Here is a 22,755-nt window from a genome sequence, read left to right as displayed (position 1 = left end):
CTGGCTCTCACCTGCGGGACAGATGTCAGGGTTAGGAGTAAGAGCTATTTTTCCACTTCACTGGCCTGCTCTCGGAGGGTGGTGACTGAGCACTCAGCCATGGTAGGGGGAAATACTCCTCCACCCTCTCTACCTGCCCCTGGGGGATACACAGAGGGGAGTGCTGGTTAACGAGGCCTGGGGGGCGGTGAGACTGCTTCCTGGAAGCTGAATAGTGCCATGAAGAAGAGGCATTTCGCTTCAGCCAGGTTGGGAATCACAGCCCATGCAGCAAGTTATGAGAGCCCGATGAATCTCGGTTTCTTCCATGTCAGTGACAGACAAGAGTATTCACCTTCCAGAAGGTCTGGGAAGATCAGAGGCAACAGAGAGAAATCCTTGACACACTGCCTGCACACAGTAAATAATCAACAAGTGACAGCTGATTATTTAACTTTCTGAACCAGGAAATGTTAAGCCAGGCAATGTTTAATCTACTTTTTTCTGAGTGAAGAGTGCAGACCAGCCTGGTTAATCCTGCTCATGTGCAAATAACAGAGGTGCCGGCAGAGGGTGCGGATGGCTGGAGATTCGGTAGGTTTTAGGTGGAAGAAATGTGTCTCATTTTTATGCCAGACCCAGAGGATGGCTTGGATCTCAAGTTGTGTCCCTAATGGGTTGATGGTAAAAAACACATCTAATGTTTACACTTGAAGCATTTCTGTTAATTGAGGCTCTGCACTCATCTGTGAAGAGTTTCCACAGCTGCCTTCTAGGGCTGTGGGGCTATTAGCTGTGACCATGCATGCAAAGCACTTGGTGTGGTTTCTGACACCGAGCAGGTCCCTAAGACAGGTGAACAGAGGAGGGCCCAGGAAACATCTGGGGCCTGTGGAGAATCAAGACTCTCTAGAGCAGAGACACTTCACACACTTCTTTAGCAAACATTTAATTGAACACCTACTATGTGTCAAGCCTTGGAGAAACAAAGATGAAAAAGATACTGTCCTTGTCCTAGTTTTCAGTGTCATCATGATGTCTGACTGCTAATCCCAAAATGGCAAGAGACTCTGATAAGCACTTCAATAAAGGTATAAGTTCTTAGCACAACAATGGCTTGAAGAAGGTGTTATGATTTGGCTGGAATGTAGAATGCACAGTAAAATCACACAAATGTTGAACTGGCACATACTGTGAGCAAAAGCCTGGGTTACTGGCTTTATCTGCACTATCTCATGTAATAATTATGACAGGCCTGTAAGATAGGTATCTATATCCCCATTTTACAGATGCGAGAACTGAGGCTCAGAGGGGTTATATAACTTGCCCAAGGTCAGGCAGCCATGGTGCAGGACATGCAAATATTTAATGTCAGACCTATGAGTGGAGGGCAGGCAGAGGTCAGATGATGAAAATCCTTTCACAACATGCTAAAGAGCAGGGATTTTTTTTTTTTCTTGAAGGCAATGGGAGAAATAATCCCAATGTATGTTTTGGTTGCTTTGTAGCTAGAAGTCCACAAACCCACTGATGCCCCTCTCAAGCACACATATTCTGGATTACCAGAGGCTGAAACTGCACAGTGGTTCATTCTGGTTTGTTTTGATTCACAACTGAATGCATAGTGAATGATAATTATCTGTTATGTTGCCCAAAAGTTCCTGCGGTCACAGGCTACGTAAGTGTTCCACACAGAGCTGGGCCTTCCCTGGCCCTCTGGAGCCTCCAAGCTCTGGATCAGCCTCCTGGTGTGTAAGCATGTGTGGTTTCTTGTACTTTGCTAAGTCAACAGTTCTAGGCAGGGGAAAAGAGGCTTTGCCTCTAATATATTTCTCCAGAAAGCCCTTCACTGCCTCACCTCATTTAATCCATCTACGCTTACCCAAATTGTGCTCTCTACCACCTTCTGCCACTCCATGCTTTGAATGTTTCAAACTTGCTCCTTTGACCTTGGACTTTTAAACCACCTGACCAGCAATGGCAGAAAAGCCGACACATACATGTGAGCCTTGGACATCTCCAAGGGGCAGGGGAAACTGTCAGCCACTTCAGACCCGCTGCTGCCTTGATTCAGGTAACATCTCACCCAAGACCTTCATCTCCATCTCTCACTCATAACAAGCCTGATCTCAAGGGCCTGGCCTTTGAATTTAGTCTTCTATATCCTGACTCCTCCTGACAACTTTGGCTTAGGTGGCCTCCCCCAGCTCTCCTTGCTCTGAAAGCGCTTTTTCCCTTAGTGGCAGTGAAGAACAGATACTACGAGAGCCTCAGAACTGGGCGAGGAGGCTGCACAGGCCATGCCAGGCCCTTCTACAGAAGTTCTTGGTGCAGTCCAACACCACCACCTGGGCGTTATGGAAGGGTGGGCTTTTTGGATCCTCAAGACTGGGAGAGCCTTCAAGAACACCTTCAAGACACCAAAAAAAGGTGAGCATTCAGCACCACCACATCTTCAATGCTTGTCCCACTTCAGACCTGAATCCTAAGCGAGCGACTGTTTCATTTAAAATTCACTGAAAGCCAACTTTGTGTCAGGGGCTATACCAGTCATTAGTGATACAGAAATGAACAGGCCACAATACCTGCCCTTGAGGAATTCACAGCCACTGGGTCAGGACAACATACACCCAACTAACAACAAACAAACCACACAACAAGCACTGTGATAGAGGTATGTACCATGGGGGCACACAGAAATCCACCTAATGTAGTCTGAAAGCTACGTTAGATGAGATGACGCCTAAACTAAAATTTAAAGGCTAAGTGGGAGTTAGCCAGGAGGAGTGAAATAAAGGGCATTTCAGGGAGAAGGAGAGGAAGCAGAGAGTGTAGTACAGCAGGGCTGGAGGAGAGAGAAGGGGAAGGAGAAGAGTGCAACATGGGGTTAGAGAGCTCAGCGTGGGCTACGCCATACACAGGGTCATCAAACTTGCTAAGAACTTAAGAGTACTGACTGCAGGCGGGTTGGGAAGGGGAAGAATAATATGATTCAAGCTGGTAGGGGAGATGGTGGCCAAGACCTTTGTCCTCTCTGGGACTCCACCTTGTCACCTATAAATGGGAGAATGCAATTAGGTGATCTTTAAAGTTCCCTCTGGGTCTCTTAACGGTTCTCTGAATGGATGATCACAGTTCTAGAAATATTTTTCATGCTGTTATAGAGTTGGTAGCTAAGCATTATCAACGGGTGCCTGAAAGGTCTTTTAAGCTCTGAGAAGGGAGAAAGAACACAGAATTTGGCTCCCAGTGACTTGAGCTCAGGGCCAGGTGTGCTACTGACTGACTCTGTGGCTGGGTAAATCACTTATACCCTCTTTCATCTGTAACAGGTATAACAAAGCTTTTTAGGGTCACTATAAGCAATAAAGAACACCAGTATTTCAAAATACCTGGCACATAGCAGTTACTCAAGAAATGCCCACCGACTATTAATGGGACTGGGCAGACTGTAGCTCAGTATATCCTTTCAGCTTTCACTGTTTCTTACATGCTAGACCTTGAGTATCAGAGATGAATGCGTCACTGTCCCAGGCCTTGGGAGCTCAAGGTCTAGTGGCAGAGACACCCATTTGCTACATTTTTATAAAATAAAATGAGTGCAACAACATACATATGAATAAAGTGCTACAGTAACACAAAGGAACTTGTGATGACTTTCGCCTGGAATCATGGGAGGAGGCTCAGTTAATACAGGTGAGGTGCTGTTTAAGCCGGTGACCGATAGTTTATAAACAAGCTGTTTAATCTACTGTTCAATGCATCTCACTCCATAAAAGTTGTGAGAGAATTTATCTCCAGGTCCAATTTTGTCCAGTATAGCGGTTCTCAACTAGGGATTCTGATGAAATTCCTCCTCAAGCAAATGGTCTCAGGGAATAAAAATAGGGAGGAAGTAAAAAAAAAAAGTGAGAAAAAGCATAAGCTCATCTATAAAATTTTAACTTCTCCAAGTTTCATCATGAAATATTACCATCTTCTTGGTCAAAACCTTAATGGGATCTTATGAGGGAGGCACAGAGCTAAAATGACTGACCAGCCTCATCTCCCAAACCATTTCAGGGAAGACAGAAGATGATTTCATGTGCTCAACAGCCCAATATCATTTCCCCCATGTATAAATTAATTTACATTAAAATTACTCAATGAATTAAAATTATTTAAAAAGTTAATAGAAACTAAAGTTTCTAAATTTCCATTTTTGTAGGGTATTGTAAATATAAACAAATTTGTACACTTGAAAAAAAATTAGATGACCAGTTTACCAAAGCCGTTATTGAGAGACACCATTTCGCTTTATAATATTAATGGTTGGGGGCATTTCAACTGTTCCATAGGCCAAGTGAGAGAAGGGTTCCTTACGTAGCATGGTCACAGGGAAGGCCAGTCAATGGAAGAGATGGGCTATCTCCTTGACCAGTAAATGAAAGAAGCTTGAAGAAAATGACCTACATATATGTGCTTGGGACTTTATGATGACGAAGAGAAGAGGAAAAATAAGGAAGAGGAGGAGAAAGGAAAATGCTGAGGGATTAGAAAGTCTAGATTTAGGATTTATCCTGTTGTATGGACTTTAAAGACAGCTACTCTACAATTCTACAACATGAGAAGGACCTGCGGTTGCCGAGTGAGTCATCTCTGAAACCTAAACATCAAGAAAGAACATGAGCCTGAGGCAGGACGATCTAGTGGTGAAGACTAAAGTGAAACATAACCGAGAGCTTAGGGTTCTGGGGAGAGCGATAACATCTGACTAGGACAGAGGCACAGAGGAGGTGGTACGGAAATGGGGTCTCAGAGGATGCACAGGATTTTCGCAGGCTCATTGGGGCGGAGGTGTAAAAAAGGAAGGGAAAGAGAAGCTTTCTTGCCTGAAGAAATAGCATACGGAAAGGCCAAAGCAAGTCAGGAAGCATTCCTTGATTCAAGAAGTATTTGTAAGTGGCTACCATATTCAAGGCACTGTTCAAGGGTCTAGGGATATAGCTGGGAAGAAACAAAGTCCTGCCTTCATGGAATTTATATGGTGTGGTGGAAAATGGGGTGATAAAAATACAGGAAAATTCAAATATATAATCTGTCAGCTGTGATAAGGCTTTTTAGAAAAGTAAAGCAGGAAAGAGAGGTTAAGTAGTGTCATGAGGGCAAGTGTTGTTATTTTAATACAGGGTGATCTGGGTGGACCTTAACGATGAGGTTACATTAAACTGAGACTGCAAGGGAATGAGGGAGGGAAGCATGGAGTTAGGAGTGATACAGGCAGAGAGGGAAGAGCAAGTGCAAAGGCCCTGTGGCAGGGGTGTGCTTGCTATCTTACATGAACAACAAAGAATCAGTGCAGCTGGAGTGGTGTGAACAAAGAGAAAAGTGATAGATGAGGGCAGAAAAGTAAAGATAGCGGATAAATGGGGATACAGGAGTCTGACATGGGGTTGAGAGAGTTTCTTTTCCTCCCTCTCTTCAGTTCTTTAGAAAGAAGCTATTACAGCATGTTGTCGTCTTATATGAATAAGTAGAAAAAGATTTGTCAACGTAGGAGAGAGAGGGAAGAACGGCCAGAGCCTGGAGTATGTCCTAGTTTATGGAAGGGCCCACACAGTTACGGCGTACGGGAGGAAAACCACTTTGTTCACTTCTCTACTCTCTGTAAAATCTGTTCTGTGAACTCTTCTTCCTAGTTCTGGAATGAAATTTCAGGCAGAGCAATACTATTCCTACACCCTCAAATAATAAAAAGTCCTCGGTCCACCTTCAACGTTAAATGTGAACACTCCATTTTATCAATAATATTTAAAACTCCCATCTCATCTAATTGAAAATGTCTCTCTCCTTTGGCTACAGCTGACTTGGAAGCATACCTGGGGGCAGGGGGCGTGGGGTTCAGGGTGCTTCTATCTGTCCTCCTCCACCCTCTCCTCTGCTGGCTAGCTGCCTGCTGCTCAGTCTGCTCCACACGGGGCAGGTGCCTCGGGGAGGTCTTACTTGACTGACAGGATCGTGATCTGGCTCCGACATGTCCTCAGGGTGGGGTGCAGGTCCAATATGAACTCTCATGATGCGGTTCTGGGGACTCCCATAATCCCACAGTAGTATGCCTGGAGTGTGCTTTCTCTCCCTCTCTCTATCCCTCTCCATCTCTCCATTGCTCTGCTCGTGGCTCCCTTTCATTCCTGGACCTCAGGGGTAAACTCAACTGCTCCTCACTCATTCCTTTTGGACGGGGTCCCATTTACGACATACCCAGCTGGATCCCTTGTGCTGGACCCACACACACCTTTGCCTTGTCTCCAGTGGACATACAGCCCATTCCCAGAGCAGCCCTCACTTTTTGACTTACTACCTCAGATATAACAGTCAACCTTGGCTTCTTTCCTCGGACTTCTACTTCTGTTTTACATCCTCAGGGTGGCTTTTTTTTTTTTTTTTTTTTTTATCCTTTTTTGCGGTACGCGGGCCTCTCACTGCAGTGGCCTCTCCCGTTGCGGAGCACAGGCTCCGGACGCGCAGGCCCAGCGGCCATGGCTCACGGGCCCAGCCGCTCCGCGGCATGTGGGATCTTCCCGGACCAGGGCACGAACCCGTGTCCCCTGCATCGGCAGGCAGACTCTCAACCGCTGCGCCACCAGGGAAGCCCTCAGGGTGGCTTTTAACACTAGTTTTATAGCCTTTTAGGAAGCCCTACGTAGGTGGTCTGTCTCTAGGGCCTCTTCCAAAAGCTCGAGGAAAGGAAGACCCCCATTATAAGATCTCGTTACAGGTAGCTGGAGCGGAGAGTGTACGTGGGAGAGGAGGTGGACAGAGCTAGCTAGGACTCCATAAATTAACGGTTACTTTCTGGAGTCATCAAATGCTTTTTTTTTGTGGTACGTGGGCCTCTCACTGTTGTGGCCTCTCCCGTTGCGGAGCACAGGCTCCGAAAGCGCAGGCTCAGTGGCCATGGCTCACGGGCCCAGCCGTTCCGTGGCATGTGGGATCTTCCCGGACCGGGGCACGAACCTGTGTCCCCTGCATCGGCAGGCGGACTCTCAACCACTGCGCCACCAGGGAAGCCCATCAAAGGCTTTTTGAACAGAGACCCAAGTCAGGAAAAAGTCATCAGTTTCTGGACACTAGACATTCTAACACTGGCTGTTACTTTAACTAACTTATTAAATTAAATCCCCTTTAAAATGAGAAGTACATATACGATTAGAACCACCATAAAGTATTCAAAACTACTAAGATATTCTTACCTAACTGCCTGTTTTATGACAACCAACTTCCCTCAGTTATTCACCAATAAACCTGTATATAACCTTACTAGGGCATTCAAATCTTTTTGGACGTAAGCCTGCCACTCTACCAACCACTTTCCAATTTCATACTGGAACTCTGAACCCTCTGCTAACACACTTAGACAATTCTTCGTGAGTACTTTTGACTTAATTCAGAACAATCACTTTCAATACTTCATGGCAACATACATAAATTGAAAGACACTGGCATGAGATGAATGGCCAACTTTAAGGAGAAAATGAAATAAGCAATTATTCCATTAAAGAGAGTATTTTATGTTTGTCCTGATTAAATCATCTTTAACCACCTGGCTCCAGTTCAAATAAAGGTGAATCATTAGAGGCAAAGTCTAATAGCCAGCAACGGAATGTTCTCTGACCGGATCATTCATTTCTTCCTCCCCACGTCAAATGCCCAGCTGACTGTGCCACGTGCTGCGAGAACGTAAGGACGGCAGCACCACTGACTCTGTTCACACTGTGTGTGTGTGGGGAAGCTGTAGAGAGCAGCGAGGTTTTTGGCTCCCCTTAAAAAAATAATTTCTAACTTTAACTCACTCATTCAACAAGTATCTTCCATTCATTCATTCAATAAGTACTTAATGCCTAACTCAGTCCCAGGCACTAGAACAGACACAGAGGATACAATGGAGAGTCGACAGTCCCTGCCTTTGTGAAGTTCACAGTGATGCTCTTCCCTGGCCCTGGAAGGGAACTGTCAAATAAAATCAACTTTAGTGGTCATCTGTCCTGACTGCTATGGAAGATCATTTTCTCAATTTCACAAAATGAATATCTATATCTATAATTATTGATATATCTATAGATCTAAAAAATCTCCAGCAAATATCATATTCACTAGAGAAATTTCAGACACAGCCCCTCTAATATCAGGAACAAGATGAGATGGCTTTTTAATCAGTATAACTGTTCAATATAATACTGGAGGTCCTGACAAACACAATTATACAAAAATTGACCACAACAAAAGGTATAAAGAAGGGAAGAGAGAGAAGAAATTTTGCAGGTGATAATGATCTCACAGATGAAGCTCATACTGTCCCTTCTGCTTGGACCTCTTTCTTCTCTAACCAAAATATGACACTTCTAACATCACTGCTTTACAGAAGCCTTCCTTGACTATCCAAACCACAGAGATCACCTGGCTCTATAGTTTAAAATTTACTGTGAAAGCTATCATGCCTGCAGAGAGTGTATAATACATGCATATTTTATAATTTAATAAAGTGCAAATTTACAATAGTCAAGACATGGAAGCAACCTAAATGTTCATTGACAGATGAATGGATAAAGAAACTGTGATACACACACACACACACACACACACACACACACACACACACACACACACACAATGGAATACTACTCAGCCATAAAAAAGCATTAAATAATGCCATTTGCAGCAACATGGATGGACCTAGAGATTATCATACTAAATGAAATAAGTCAGACAGAGGAAGACAAATATCATATGGTATCATATGTGGAATCTACAATATGACACAAATGAACTTACTTACAAAAGAGAAACAGACCCACAGACATAGAAAACAAATTTATGGTTACCAAAGGGGCAGGGGGGTAATAAGGAGTTGGGGATTAGCAGATACAAACTACTATATATAAAATAAACAACAAGGTCCTACTGTATAGAACAGGGAACTATATTACTTATCTTGTAATAACCTGTAATGGAAAAGAATATGAAAAAGAATATCTATCTATCTATCTACCTATCTGTCTGATCTATCTATCCATCCATGCATCCACACACATAAACACACACACACACACACATTGTGTGTATGTAAAAAAATTTTTTTCTGAACCATTTGAGAGTAAGTTGTAGATATAATGCCCATTTACTCTTAAATACTTAAGTATGCATTTTATAAAAAGAAGGATATTCTTTTATATGACCCTAGTACAACGATCATACCAGGAAATAAACATGGATACAATTCTATTACTTAATCTGTAGATCTGATTCAAATTTCATCAGTTGTCCACAAAACGTCTTTTACAGGAAAAGGAAAAACAGTTTCTCCAGTCTAGGACCCAATTTAGGATCATACACTGCCTTTATATGTCATGTTTCTTTTGTCTCCTTAACATCCATGTTAACCAGAAAGGTTTCTCCTGGGAAGCCCCAATTGCATCCACCCTGCAAGCTCGGCATTTTTACTGCCAAAAGTACCATAAATTTCACCTTCTAAACCATCCTTCAAATATATCCACTTCTCTCCATCTCCCCCGCCATAATCTGAGACAAGCTACTGCGATATCATCTCTCACCCGATCTCCAATCTCCTTCTATCTGGTTTCCTAGCATCCACTCTGGTCTCTCTCCAATCTGTTCTCCAAACTGTAGTTATTTTGATCCTTTGTAAATCTACTTATGTTACCCACTGTGATTAAAACCTTTCAGTTTCTCTTAAGATAAACATCTTTCATAAGGCTCATAAACCCAGCACGTCCTGACCCTTTTTGCTTCTCCAGCCTTAACTTGTGTCACGCCTCTCTCCTGTCCCACACACAATCTGACAATTTCCCTCCCATTATCCTGCTGTACTCTTCCTGGACCACTTTCCTCTTATCCACCGCCACATATAACCCTCCTCGCTCCCTACTGGACTCTGCTTAGTTACCTAATCAAAGTATCTCAGCTCAAACATCCCTGCCTTACAGAAGTCGACCACCCAAACTTTATCAGTCACTTGGCTTTACGTTCCCACGGTTGTTCCTCTGCTTCACAGCACTTACATATCATACATACAGAAGAGTGTATAAAACAGATGTGCACAATTCAAAGACTGATAATAAAGACTCATCCATCCTTCACCAGTAAATGCCACTTCTCCAAAGCCCCTCTGGGAAGGCACCTTTTTTTTTTTTAACCTCAACAACCAGCACCCCACCCACCGCCATGTAAGTAACCAGTGTCCTGATATTCATGGCAAAAAAATTATTTCCTTGTTTGTCTTTCTAGGTTCAGCACCTATACATACATTCCTAAAATGTATTGACTCTCTTGTCTCTTTGAATTTTATATGAATAAAATAATTCTGTATTTTCTTTCATGTCCTGTTTCTTTCACTTAAAATTGTTTGACTCACCTACATTGTTTTATGTAGCTGTAGTTCCTTCAGTTTAAGTATGTGTACCACTGTAAGAATAGAAGACAATTAAGTATATTCATTCTATTATTGGTAGAAATTTGGGTTGATTCAAATTTGGAGTTATTATGAAAAATAATGCTATGAATACTCTTGTACTTGTCTCTGGGTACACACTGGTACAAGGGTACAATAGTTTCTCCAGGTTTTTACTTAGGAATGGAATTGGTAGAGGGCAGGGTATGTGCATGTTCAAACAACGCTTCAGTGTTTTCCAAAGTGAGTACACCAATTTGTACTCCCAGCAGCAGGGTATGAATGTAAAGCACCTATCAAGGTCTGTAATTACCTATTTTTGTGATTGTTTGCTTAGAACCCTTCTTCCCCACTAGACTGTAAGGTCTGTGTCTACTTTTGCTCACCATTTTCACTGCAGGGCCTGGCACACAGTAGAAGCTCGAGAACAACTGGCTGAATAAAAGAAGGCACCCTGGGTAAGAAAGTTTAAGTATGTTGGATGTGAATATACTTAAATGAATAACTATTCATTTAAGTATATTCATGATTGACTTCAAAACCCATGTCTTTTCTATCACTCTCACATTTTCCTTATCTCAAAACAGTGATGATCATTTGTATCCTACTTATCAGTTTCCAATGCAATGGTAGCAATCAAATGCGATTACAGATGTCAACCCGATTGGCACAGAGTACCTATTAAGTGTCCACCAACGTTCCACTACTATGCACCTGGACACAAAGGTCCGCAGATGGGGTATATGAAAGGCAACTGTCAATGGCAAATGCTTTATGAACGTATGTGAACTAAGATGACTTTGTAGAGGAAGACGGGAGTTTCAGATATCACTACAGGGAAAACCAGGGAGAGCAATTCATGCTTTCAAGTCCAAACTGCACCTGTGTCCCAAATTATTCACCAGCACAAACAAAAGCAGCTTGCTCCAAGCCCTGATCAGAACAAACATTTGAAAATGCTTTTACCCAGATGGAATCATTTTTCATCTGTGCCCGGGCTCAAGGAAGGGCTGGGCAGAGAGGTGTATTACACACTGCACTTCAACTTGGCACTTGCGTGTTCAAAAGTAAACTCTGACTTCCTATTTACACTGAAAGATCTTAGACCCCTGTGGTTTCCTGTTGCATCCTGGTGTGTCTATGCTTTGGTTTCTGAGTCTGTCTGCACAGAGCTGCAAATGGGGTCCCCCATGGTTTCACTTCACCCTGCTTTTCATAAAAAAATAAGAATTCTACAATCTCTAATTTTTGGCAGATTCTACGAGGTACTCTCTCCAAGTCCTGACTTCTAAATCTGTCTAGACCTAAGCTTACCAAGAGAGATTTTCTTTGAAAGGATGGAGACTCAAGGAACCTCCAAGAGTGACCCAAACCAGCAGGGACTGATGACCATCCAACTTAATTTACTACATTTTATACTACTTTTACATTCATTTACTTCATAATTCACTGAAGTAAATTTAGAGTACCTTCTATGTACAAGGTGCTCTGTTAGGCACTGAGGAAACAGTGACGGAAAGATATCACTGGTACTCGGAAGGAGCTTAAAGCCATTTTTCTGAAAGTTCCTGATTAGAATCACTGGGGCACTTGTTAAAATGACAGATTCATAACTACTCCTTCCCAGCAAGACTCTATAAATCACCCCCTGTGCGAGTGGCACCTGAAGAATTGCATTTGTAAGGAGTTTCCAGGGACATTTTATGTGTAGTAATCGAGAACCACTGGCTGGCAGGTCAACGGAGAATTTACAGTCACAAATGGGGACTAGCGGTGCAGAATCGAGAGCCCTTCCTGTGAGGAACCAGGCTTTCCCCAACTGCAGGATCCTTCAATTTGAGTAAACAAAGATGAACCAACTAAGCACGTGGCAGAAAAGGCTTGGGGTTTGCTCACACATGTATCTGAGTCTTGGCCCTAACCCTCGCTAGCTGTGGGACTCTGGACAAATCACTTAGTTTCTTTGAGCCTCACTTAAAAAAAGAAAACACCTGCTCTGTCTGCCTCACTTAGTAATTCCGAGCATTACATTCCAAAAGGCATTTTACAAACTCTAAAGCACCAAGAAAGAGTTAGTCATTTTATGATCACAAAAACTTTAATAAACAAGAAAATTAAGCCAACCCATAAGGTTTCTCTTAAGCAGTCAGAACTAGCCCACATCTTAACCAACCCAAACTTCGCTCGTGGGGCTCACTTTCCCTTACACATTGTAGCTGTGTATTATGTGCTTCCTTCCAAGTTCCAGCAGCTTTTTCCAGAAGCAGAACTCGAAACCGGACCCAGTTTTGGGTAGGATAGTGGGATATACTTCGGTACCGTGTTAACGTTTTCAAGGAGTGAATATAAAAGACAGGAGACCAGCCAGACCTGGCTTCCCCTGCCATGTCGTAGCTCTGTAATCTTTCTGACCTCAATTCTATCATCTCTTAGATGGAGAAATATACCCTATTGGGTCATTTTAGGCTACCGCCCTCTAATGACATTTGACTTTTGTTATATCTGAATATATTTGTATTACTCTTTATTCTGACCCAAAACATGGCTACTACATCTTTCTCTTTCATAAATTAATCTCACATATTTATTGTGAGGATTAGATATTCTATATACGGAGTGCCTAGCAGAGAAACCAGCACATGGTAATTATTTAATAAATCCTAGCTATTGTTTCCTAAGCATAAACATGTTCCTTGTTCATCCCTAAAATACTGTCCCCAGCAAATTCCTCTTCTTTACATATACCACACATAAACTTGAGTAGCCTTTTTGTTGGTGAATATTTCTTTTCCTTTTTTAGATCCAAATTTTTTATCCTTGAAATTGTGATGGTGTTTACCATCTAACCTCACAGGGGATACAAATTATTTGCTATCTGTTAGCACACCTCTTTGGGTGAACTTGAGAACATACGATGTGTTGAGTGCCTACTATGTGCCACGGTCAAAGAGCATGAAGCAGGCTTTTCCCTGACTGCTCACTAAGCTCAGCCTTGTGGGGAAGACAGGGAGTGGTAAGTGCTGCCCAGGAGCTGGGCTTAAAGAACTCTGAGGGCCTCTGAGGAGGTACAACTCACCAGACAAGCTGGAGAAAGGAACAAGGGTTGCATGGAAGTACCACCTGACCTTTGGGGAAGACACATACTGAGGATACTGTAGTGACTAAGAACACAGATTCTAGGGTCCCTGGGCTTTGGTTCAACCTCAGTTCTACCTCCTCCTTGCCTTGTGACCTCCCCAAGCCTCAGTTTCCTCATCTGAACATTTGGGATCATAATACAATGAGGGCCATCCCAGAGTTTACTGGGAGTATCAAATAACATAGTAAGTGCTCAATAAATGTGAATTATAATAATGATGATGATTCTGGTGGTAATGATACTCACCAGGTAGAAGGGAGATGTGGCCACTCCAGGCAGAGAGAAAAATATGCCTTAAGGCCAAGTGAGAAAGCACAGGCTCTTTTCAAGAAGTGTATACTTCAATTCAAAGCATTCCAAATACCCAAGATTTTTCATGATTCATTGGATGGCAAAATGAATAAATATCTTGCTCTTTAGAACCTATTTAACCTACTTGGTCTGAATATTTGCAAGTTTTCCTACAGAAATACAAATGTGATTGATTATGGGTGCTACCCCAGATCTCACTGGCATAGTTATGTAATATACTGTAGACGTACAGTATTAACTTTCTAAAATCTGGATAGTCTCTATTCTCAAACTTTGGCCCCATGGAATTCATATAAGGATATGAGATGTACCTGCTAGAATACAGGATGAAAAGTGAGGGATAGCAGGGGATGAGGCCAGGGGTGGGCAGGGCTCAGATCACGCGAGATCTCCTACGTGGAGCTACAATTCAGGAGAATTACTGAGAGATTTTAATCGGGAGAGTGAAGCCATCAGACTTAGTATTCAGGACCATCTTCACTATGAGTCTGTCAAAGTAGGTCCATGCAAATTAGGGTCTTGCATATCACAGAAGAATGAGTACCTATATTAATATAACTGGCCATCTTCTCTGTGGGCTCCCTCTTTTTTTTTCGTGGGCCATCTCCCTAATTCCAGAGAACCCTAGCCCTGCCTTTGAAGATCATAGCTAATCTCTCAGCTGAGAGTTACATAGAAACCTGAGGAACTTGCAGTGGAGTTTAACATGAAGGTGGATGGCAGGTACGTAAGTCAGGGTGGCCTCTGACTTGTCTATGTCAAGCAGCTCCTGGGCGGCTGACCGATCATTCAAAAGCACTCTCCAGTTAAACATCCCCCCCAACCAACAGAATCAAGGCTCAGTCTCTGCCTGGCTCCACACAAGGCTGGAGGCCCAAACACAAATCTGGCAATTGGATGATACAAATACTTTTCAATCAGTCTTATGATTTTGCTTATGGCCTGCTTCAAGGTATAATTCAGTGAAAAAAATCAATTCTCAGGTGGATGCAATTTTGTGACTGAATGGACCAACGTTGCTGTGTCAAGTGGGAAGTGTCAGTTCATCAAGAAAGAACCTGAATCCTTCCTGAAGACCAGAGAGCTGACATGCTGGATGTCCCTTCATTCACCACACAGCCTGTCAACACATCAAAAAAAAGAAAAAAGAAAAAAAATTTTAAAAAAGGACATCAAACTGTTATGGCACGATTTATTCTTCAACAAACCTTGATGGTTGCCCAGTATATTTCTGTCTGTCCTTCTGCCCATCTATCAATCCAATATTTACTAGACCCATACCATGTGTCAGGTGCTACCCTAAGTGCAAGCAAGTGAAAATTTACTGCTTTGTGGTATCTTTCTGTTATCTCTGTAAGTAATAAAGATCCCGTGCTGGTATCATTCCACAGTGTAACCTAAAATCTGGGCACTGAGAATTTCTCTTTCTCAAACATCACTATACTCAGTTCTCTAGAGGTTTGAAAAATACATGGCAGGGGTGAATTTTATGGTATGTGAATTATCTTTCAGTAAAAAAAGTTAAAAAAATGCATCACAGCACTGCAGTAACTTTCACCTCCTTGGGATTTAAGACTTCCATTCTTTTTCAACTGAATATATCTCAAATCTATAACATGGCCAAAATGTCTACTCAGTTTTCACACTGAACCTTTTTATTTCTATCAGCAATAGGGAGCCACTGACTGTTCATTAGAAGGAGACTTTCAACCTCAATCCTTCAGCATTGATTGCTCAAAACATTTCTCATGGGTTCTTCTGGGAGCTTTGGTCTCTTAGATGTTATTTCTCCTGGTGTTCTAACACTGGTTAAGTAGAAGAACAGAATATTACACCAAACTTCTGATAGCTCTGGGGGACAAAAAAATATGAAAATTTAATTAAGGTGAAAAAAGAGGCCCTTGGTGGAGCGTACAAGGAGAGTGGGAGATGGGGATGAAAAAATAAGAGGGAAGCAACAAGGCGAAAATCCTGAAACCCCTGAACTAAACGTATGCATTGGGTTGGCCAAAAAGTTCGTTCGGTTCGTGACTACGTAGTTTAATAAACTAGATGAGCTGATGTGTGTTGAGGCCCGTGGCATAGTAGCTGACACTTAGCGAGGGCTCTGCCCTGGCTGTCTCAGCCTCCTTTTCATCCTCACTCATTCGCTGGAAGAGCACAAACACTTCTATCACTGCTAGGTCATCCTCAGCAGCCACAGTATCACAGTCACCCATACAGCAGATGAGTGGTAAATAGAAAAAGGGGAAAAAAAAAATCAATGTGGTTTTCATTTCATGCTCTTCCAAACGAATACAAAACATCTCTGTGATTTGGGAAGTTAGCCACATGTCTTCAAATTGCCTAATTCAGTACTTGACCACAAAGCAGCACAGAAACAGGGAAGATGACAAATAAAAAGTCTCATAAATACTCTCCGCCCAGGGGATGATGGTGACAAGTGATGCTATTTATTTTTATTGTTATCATTAGACTGGGGGCCCCTTGAAAGGCAGAGATTTGAAAGACTGGGAAGGAGGGAAAATGAGAACACTGTGGTCAAGCTGCATCCAGCCCTCACTTTGCAGTTCTCACCAGCCTCTGGAAAAGATCTGCCTTGTAATCACTTCACCCCATTTCTGCAAAACACCCGTGTGCATGACTAACCCATACTATGGCTCCAGTCTCATCGTTCTGCAAAGAATTGAGAATGTGAGCTCTGGAATCAAACAGCCTGAGTTAGAAACTATCTCTAGGACTTACGAGCTATATGACTTGGGTAAGTACTTTGCCTCTCTGAGACCCAGTTTCAGTCCCTGTAAAATGGGAGGATAATGCTGATAACTGCATAAGGTTATTATGAGGGTTAGATGCAATAATAGATGCAGATTTCTTAGCCCATGATAATCATGAAGTAAATATTAGCTGCTATTGTTACTGCTGCTAATCTTGTTTTTTCCCTCTGCTTCTACCATTCTTCCAGGCAAGCTGCCGTCTTTTGTGGAAAACTGAGCTCAGGCCAGTTGACAGACTCTCATCAGAGGCTTTTGTTTCTGACCTTATGAAAGGCCTTGTGTTACACCTGGCTTTGCTGCGTTCCTGGTGGGCTTCCAGAAACATGGGACCAGACAGCCCTGCCCAGCTTTTATGGGAGTGGAACGGCTGGATCACACAGTAGGTATGAGAGTTTCTTTGTAAGAAACTGCTCAACTGTTTTCCAAAGGGGCCGTGCCATTTCACGTTCCCAGCAGGAGCGTGTGAAATTCCAGTTCCCCATCCTTGCCGGACTTCAGCCACTCTGACAAGCGTGTAGTGGGTCTCACTGGGGTTTGCATTTGCCTTTGCATTTCCCTTGTGAGGAACGATGCACAGCATCCTTTGTTGCTCTAGCTCGGGCCTGGGTGAAACACAGAGCTGCTACAGTCATCATCCAAAGAATGCATCTCCAACGACATGGCATGGTCTGAGGGTGGCTTTTCTCTGGTTAGAGCCCAAGACGCTAGGGCGCCTGAACCCTCTTTTCCCAACAGAACAGAGATCAGGCTGCAGATCCACTCCGAGCCAAAGTGCATCCTGAAGAGCTGCTGGGAATGGATCCTGTTCTCCCCCCAAGGGCACAGGGGTGATGGATGGGAATGGAGAGTTCCGGAGGACTGCGTGGTGGAGGAAAGAAGAGAGGGCAGGTGTGGCTGGTTTGTATCTCCCAGGCCCCACTGAGGTAAAGCTGTTCAGTGAAACTCTCACTTCCCAGAGAGGCCGAGTGAACTCGCAGGTGTCCCCGGTAAGGTGGGGTGGGAAACAAGACTGACAGCACCTCAGACACGGGGGGCTTCTCCCAGTTAGTTGGTCCCCACTCAGCAGAGTCAGATGCTGAAAGACAGCCCCAGTGGACTGGGAAGGAGTGAAAGGAGACTTAGGAAAATCCAAGCGCTTGCACACTTGTCAGCAAAGGGTGTGGGTGGGAAGCAATCCAGACATACGGTTGCTAAGCATCTATTATGCCCCAGCTCTCAACTGGACAGCATGGGTCAAGGGGGGAAATGGAGACATGGACCCACTAATGTGGACCCACTAGGCAAGTCAGCTTCATCTGAGGTACAAACTGCTACCATTAAAACACAAATAACCATACCTATTGGTCCGTGCTAGGGATCAAAAGAGCAGAACAGTAAAATATGTCAGAGGGGCTTCCCTAGTGGCACAGTGGTTGAGAGTCTGCCTGCCGAAGCAGGAGACACGGGTTCGTGCCCCAGTCCGGGAAGATCCCACATGCTGTGGAGCGGCTGGGCCTGTGAGCCATGGCTGCTGAGCCTGTGCGTCTGTAGCCTGTGCTCCGCAATGGGAGAGGCCACAACAGTGAGAGGCCCACATACCGCAAAAAAAAAAAAAAAGTCAGAGTAGCTAGAGAATGAACTTGGGTTAGAAGGAAAGAAGTGACAACCAGTATTTTTATTGAGCACCTACTATGTACTATTTTTTAAATGAGGACCAAACAATTTTTAGAGATAGATTTAAATCAGTGCCTGGAATACAGTAAGCACTATATAAGTGATTGCAGACACTATTATTATTGTTATTTTTTCTGGTATTCTTTTTTTCTTTTTAAAGCTTTATTAGGACTTCCCTGGTGGCGCAGTGGTTAAGACTCAGTGCTCCCAATGCAGAGGGCCTGGGTTTGACCCCTGGTCAGGGAACTAGATCCCATATGCGTGCCGCAACTCAGAGTTCGCATGCGAGCCCCAGCTAAGGAGCCCATGTGCTGCAACTAAGACCTGGTGCGACCAAATAAATAAATTGATTAATTAATAGTAAAAAAGCTTTACTGAGCTATAATTAGCGTTCAATAAGCTGCACATTTTTAAAACATTTGCTTTGATAAGTTTTGACACAGCAGACACCCACCAGTGAAGACATTACTACAATCAAGGTAAGTATATCCATTACCCCCAAAAGTTTCCTTGTGCCCATTTGTAATCCTACCCTGCCCACTGCCCCATTGCAGGCCACCACTCATTCTGCTTTCTGTCACTATATATTAGTTTGCATTTCCTAGAATTTTTAATAAATGGAATTACATAGTTTGTACTCTTTCTGTTTGGCTTCTCCCACTCAGCATAATTATTTTGAGGTTAATTCATGTTGTACCTTATATTAATAGCTCATTCCCTTTTACTGCTTAGTAGTATTCCATTCTAATGATGGACCAACACTTTACTATTCACTGTCGATAGACATTTGGGCTGTTTCCAGTTTGGGGCTATGACAAATAAAACTGCTATGAGTTTCTGTACAGACATATGCTTTTACGAGTGGAACAGCTGGATCACACGGTGGGTGTACATTGACTTTGTAAGAAACTGATCAACTATTTTCCACAGTGGTTGTACCATTTCACATTCCCACCAGCAGCACATAAGTTCCACTTTCCCACATCTTCACCACAGTGTCAGCCATTCTAACAAGCATGTAGTGGATCTCACTGTGGTTTGAATTGGCATTTCTCTAGTGACTAATGATGTTGAGTATCTTCTCAGGTGTTTGTCATTCAAAGCTTTTCTTTGGTGAGATGTATGCACCAACATCTGCCCATATTCCAATCGAGTCTGCTCTCCCTCTGCTCTAGGCATTTGGGAGAAGCTGTGTACCTGAAAGGGAAGAGCAAGGACTCTAGGGTCAGTCCCCTAGGGGGCTCAGATGAGCGTCCCCGCTTCTTGTGTGTCACACTGTGTGACCCACTTAACTGCTCTTTGCCTCTGTTTCCTCACTTGTGAAATGGGGAGAGTAATGGTGCCCAGTTCACAGGATTGTTGAACTGATGACATGACATAAAGGATTTAGCACAGTGCCTGGTGCACTGTAGGTGCTCAATAGATGGTAGCAGCTAACGTCTCCTTATAATGACTGAGGCTGGACCAGGGATGCTGAACATCCTCTGTCCAGCGCAGTGTAGAACTGTCCTGCCTCAAATGCCAGGAGAAGCGCTACGCTGAGCTTCCTGAATGCACAAGCTGTCTTACTGCTCATGGAACCACATCAAACCTCTCCTTGCCAATCGATGCCTAGCATACAGTCTGTTTTCCAAACATGTAGTTGCAGGGCCCAGGGCGAGCCTCAGTATGGAGAGACTGACTCCTGAGAACACGGATCCCAGAGGCTGACAACAGCGAGTCCTGGCGAGTCATGCACAGTAGCTCAGCTCTTTCACTGGGAGGTGTAACAGTGGTCCTATCTGTGCCTTATGGACTGCCTTCCCTCTCCACCTCTCTCAGTGACCTCTGCCAATGCCACTTGCTAAAGAGTCCAAGACAGAGAAACCTGCCCACACTCTTCTTAGCTGTGATAGTCTCCCTTCCTGTGGTGCCCTCCCAATGGGCCTGCAATACCCACATCCCACCCAGCAGCAAATTGGTATTGCTGTGGGTGATGTGGACACAGAAGAGAAAGAAGAGAAGGGTGAGGCCAGGGTCTAGTGCCTGAAACTGGGCAGGAATAGCATCCCAGTGTGGGGGGTGGGAACTACAGTCCTACAAATAGCACATCCTACAGGAAAGCTTCCCTGTCTACTGGAAGCTTGAGTCGTCCCCTATCTCCATATTCAGTCCTAAACTTACCATCGGAGTTACCACTCTGAACTGTAGTCATCTCCTTCTTGTCTGTCTTTCTCAATGAAGGCAGGCATGACATGCTATCTTATTTATCTTAATACCCTGAGTATTTGGCCGTGCAAATACAAGAAAATGTTTTGGTAATGAGTGAATGCTTTAATGAATAATTTTTTAAAACGAACTTTTAATTTTACAACCGTTTTAGATTACAGAAGACTTGGGAAGGTAGTACAGAGTTCCATAGACCCTACACCTAGTTTTGTCTATCGTTAATATCTTACATTAAGTTCATATGTCACAACTAAAGAAAGATATTGATATCATTAACTAAAGACCTTACTTGATTCAGATTTCCTTAGTTTTCACCTAACAGCTTTCTTCTGTTCCAGGATCCCATCCAGGATGCTACATTACATATCTCTTTAGGCGCCTCTTGGCTGTAATAATTTCTCAGGCTTTCCTTGTTTTTTGATGACCCTGACAGTTTCAAAGAGTGCCAGTTAGGTATTTCGTAGAATGTCCCTCAAATGGAATTTGTCTGATGCTTTTCTTATGATTAATTAGACTGTGGTTATGGGTTTTCGGGAGGAAGATAACAGAGATAAAGCGCCATTCTCTTCACACCATGTCAGCAGTACATACTATCAACATGACTTATCACTGTTGGTGTTGACCTTGATAACCTGGCTGAAGTTAGTGTGTCAGATTTCCCCACTATAAAGTTATGCTTTTTCTCCCTTTTGGTACTCTCCTCTTTGAAAGGAAGTCACCATGTGCAGCTCATGCTTAAGGAATAGGAAGTTATTGTTTGTGGATTTCTTTGATGATGGCCATTTTCACTGGTGTGAGGTGATACCTCATTGTAGTTTTGATTTGCATTTCTCTAATAATCAGCGATGTTGAGCATCTTTTCATGTGCCTCTTGGCCATCTGTATGTCTTCTTTGGAGAAATGTCTATTTAGGTCTTCTGCCCATTTTTTGATTGGTCTGTTTTGATGATATTAAGCTGCAGGAGCTGTTTGTAAGTTTCGGAGACTAACCCCTTGTCGATCACGTCATTTGCAAATATTTTCTCCCATTCTGTGGGCTGTCTTTCCATTTTGTTTATGGTTTCCTTTGCTGTGAGGGAATAGGAAGGTATGCTCCACTTCCTTAAGGGGGGAATATCTATATCAATTCTCCTGCATGATAGATTTGTCTCTTCTGTTCATTTATTGGTATCAGCATGGACTCACAATAGTTATGTTATACTTTGGGTTATACTCCAATACACTTTATTATTCTGCTCAAATTGTTACAGTTTTGGCCACTGGAAGCCCCCTTGGTTGGCTCCTGATAATTCCTTCAGTTTGTGGGGTTGGGGGGAGGCGGGGTTTGTTTTTACTTTGTTTTGTTTTGAGCGCTATCTTACTTTCTGGTGCTACAACAAGATACCCTAGGCTCATCTTGTCTATTTCCAGCCCTGGTCCTAGGATCAACCATTTCTCCAAGAAGCCCTGACCCTTTTATTGGAGAATGGTATTAGAAACCAAGATCTGGGCACCAGGAGTGCTTGTAGCAACTATTTGCTAGGGTGTCTTTGTTTCTAGGCCCCCTCCACTGTCACAGCTAGGAAATACATGTATGTTTACTAACCTGTATACCTGCACGTCTGTAAATATTTCTGTATGTATCCATCTGTAATCTACATTAAGCTCAACCTGAGTTCATCCTGACGTCTTTAATTCAAATCCATTGTCACATGGATCATTCTAGCTTTAATGAATCATTTCTAACAATAATACCATGTCTGGTATATGGTGTTAGGTGCAGTGCCAAGCTGCTTACAAAGATTACCTCATTTGATCCTCAAAACAACATTCTGGGGAAACACTACTGCCCACATATAATAGATGAAGACACTGAGGTACTGAAAGACAAAGTATCTTACCTAAACTCACACAGTAAGTGGTGAAGCCAGCTTTTCTGTAAAAGCCTATTTTAGAAATTCCACACCTACTGTGTGATAGAGAGCCACCATGCCTACATTCATCTAAAACTTTGAGAAAACTTCAGTTCTGAGTGATTTAAGATGCAGATGTAATTCCCAGCTCTTACCAACTATCGTGCTGCTCAAACCTTACCTCTTCAGTCTTCCCCACCCCCTCCCCACGGTCCCCTCTCCATCTGTCATGCTGACTAAAGACAAGTTGCCAAGTTACCACCTGACTTGACAGCTTGAGAAAAGGGGTGCTGGAGCGATGGCAGGGATCAGCGCCATCTGACCCTGTGACTTTTCAACCTCTGGCTC

General features: G+C 43.3%; 1 protein-coding gene and 1 long non-coding RNA gene across 13 annotated transcripts in view; one reads left to right on the top strand and one right to left on the bottom strand.

The window, feature by feature from the left end:
* Window positions 1-22,755, bottom strand: part of FGGY (FGGY carbohydrate kinase domain containing) — a 413,817-nt gene that overhangs the window by 147,721 nt on the left and 243,341 nt on the right. The window lies entirely within an intron of this gene.
* Window positions 16,360-18,488, top strand: LOC137218797 (uncharacterized). The gene is made up of 3 exons (XR_010940858.1): window positions 16,360-16,638; window positions 16,843-17,037; window positions 17,390-18,488. It is a non-coding gene; the product is annotated as an uncharacterized lncRNA (long non-coding RNA).

This window comes from Pseudorca crassidens, chromosome 2, assembly GCF_039906515.1.
Source record: "Pseudorca crassidens isolate mPseCra1 chromosome 2, mPseCra1.hap1, whole genome shotgun sequence".
NCBI lineage: Eukaryota > Metazoa > Chordata > Mammalia > Artiodactyla > Delphinidae > Pseudorca > Pseudorca crassidens.
Note: the sequence above shows the minus strand (reverse complement) of the source record. Positions and strands in the feature narration are given on the sequence as shown.